The sequence below is a fragment of the Ischnura elegans genome (genome assembly GCF_921293095.1).
Source record: "Ischnura elegans chromosome 13 unlocalized genomic scaffold, ioIscEleg1.1 SUPER_13_unloc_2, whole genome shotgun sequence".
NCBI lineage: Eukaryota > Metazoa > Arthropoda > Insecta > Odonata > Coenagrionidae > Ischnura > Ischnura elegans.
Window position 1 is genome coordinate 477,441 of NW_025791658.1, and position 2,365 is coordinate 479,805.

Here is a 2,365-nt window from a genome sequence, read left to right on the forward strand (position 1 = left end):
GAAGAAGGAAGAATGTTCTCATTTCCCGAAAAAAAAATTCAAATCGCTCTTTCTACGTGGTAGAATTACATCGAGAAAACAGGCGTTTTATTGTGTTTTTCAGCGCCAATAACTAATTAACAAATGCTTTTTAAATATTTTTTTTTCGCTTGCCGAGAACAATAATCTTAGCTTAAACCATATCCAAAACAAGTTCTCTCCAGAGTGTATAATAAGCGAGCAAATGGCGAGCAACCTGAAGTCTGCAGAGCCGTTTTTCGCGGAGGTATAGAACACCCTTAATGACCTTTCCTAGTGGGGATAATCCTCGACCCTTTTACCCGAGAGCAGCCTATCCCGGCGAACTTTTGCGGTCAGTTAATTGTTACCAGTGCAATTTTAATTTTTTTTAAATTGTTACTGTTGCATTAAATGTCAGTTCATCAATGTATTCCTTTCATTTTGCAATGCCTGTAGAACTTTTAAACGAAGTTCTACGGTTATTTTTAGGGTTTTCAGCAAAACGGCATTATATCATAGACCAACAAATACTTTAAAAGGAATGAAATCTTTCAATGTTCCTAGCCTACTTCTAGGTATTTACGATTTATGATATTAACATAATTTAGATCCATGATGCCAAAATCCACACTTCTCATTTGCGTCTGCTCTCCAGTTCTCTGAAAACATGAGAATGATACATTTAGAATTTTTTAGAAGAATATTTTCCCGAAAAATTCTCATAAAACTACTTGAATCATACAAATTTGTTGTTTGAAATGGCTAAATATAATTTTAAAGTAAATTTGCTTGCATAAATATATGAAAAAAATGAAAAAAAAATCCTTGCAGGAGGAGGAGGGGGAATGCATACGGAACATTTACGGTTAAATTTGAATACACGCCAAGAAAATTTTGAAAAGAAAATGAACTTTTCCGAGAAGAGTGAGGTTATCATCTTCCACGTACATATTTCCGTAGGAGAATACTTACACCAATATACTCTTGGGTCTTCCAGTTGGAGGATGATAAGTTTTTCCTAGAAAACATTAATGCGCTAATGTGTCCCGAAATAAGCCCGTGAGGGGCACAAAGCAGACCACCTGGATCCTGACCAGAGAAGCAAGATATGAGTGTAATTACCTGGGTGGTGCAGTTCTCTTTCATTCATGGTATGGGCTGCATCGCACAGCAGGGTTCCACAGAAACCATCATAGGCGGATCCAGGGGGGGGGGCACGGGGGCACGTGCCCCCCCCAGACCCTCAAAAATATGCAAGATTTTTAATACGGTCCCATTATCATTGCGTTCGTTTTGTATTACGAGGTATCCTTGTGCCCCACCCAGAACAAAATCCTGGATACGGCCTTGCTTGTGCCCCTCCCAGAAAAAAATCCTGGATCCGCCCCTGGAAACCATCCCTGGTATAGGTAGCGGAATGCGTACAGATAGTTAACGGCTAAATTTGAATACACGCCAAGAAAGTTTTGAAAAGAAAATGAGCTATTCCGAGAAGAGTGAGGTTATCACCTTCCACGTACATATTTCAGTAGGAGAATACTTACACCAATATACTCTTGGGTCTTCCAGTTGGAGGATAATAAGTTTTTCCAAGAAAACATTAATGCGCTAATGTGTCCCGAACTAACTCTGCGAGGTGCAACCTGACCAGAGATCCAAGATATGAGAGTAACTACCTGGGTAGAGCAGTTGTCTTTCCTGCAATGGTATGGAATGCTTCTCACAACATGTGTCTACGTAAAACATTCCTTATCATACATTATCGTACATTAAATTTACGAATTTTTAGTATATGCATTAATCAGTATTTATAGCGAAATTCGTTTATAAAACCTTTGTATCCAAAGGTTGGTAAGAGGTTATTAAAAATAGTCGCTGTAATTTTGGCTCACGACAAAGAACTGAGAGAATCACATTTTATTACATTACGAGGGCTTTTTTTCATAGAAGTTAAATCGAATATTCTATCGAATTTCACCGCAAAAGTACATCTAGAATGTAGCTAACAAAATAACGTATATTTTTAGATGTAAATCATTACAATATCGCTCCTACACACTTGCTAGTGAGTTATAAAAATAACAATTAAACATCTAACCTTAGCGTCTCCAAAAATTGTTCTAGGTGATGATCAACTCCGTTAATATGAACGCTAGAATTCCGTTTAAAATTTGGAACCAATCAGCAGAACATACAGAATGTAATTAATCGCATTGATTTTCAATAAATGCAACATGAACGTTTTTAGTTATTTTTACTTATAAACAAATAAGTGACCATGAGCACGTGCTCATGTGGCATGACCTGGATTGGACCCGCCGGCAGACGACGAGGTACTACAATTGTTTACTACTCTCAAATCTTA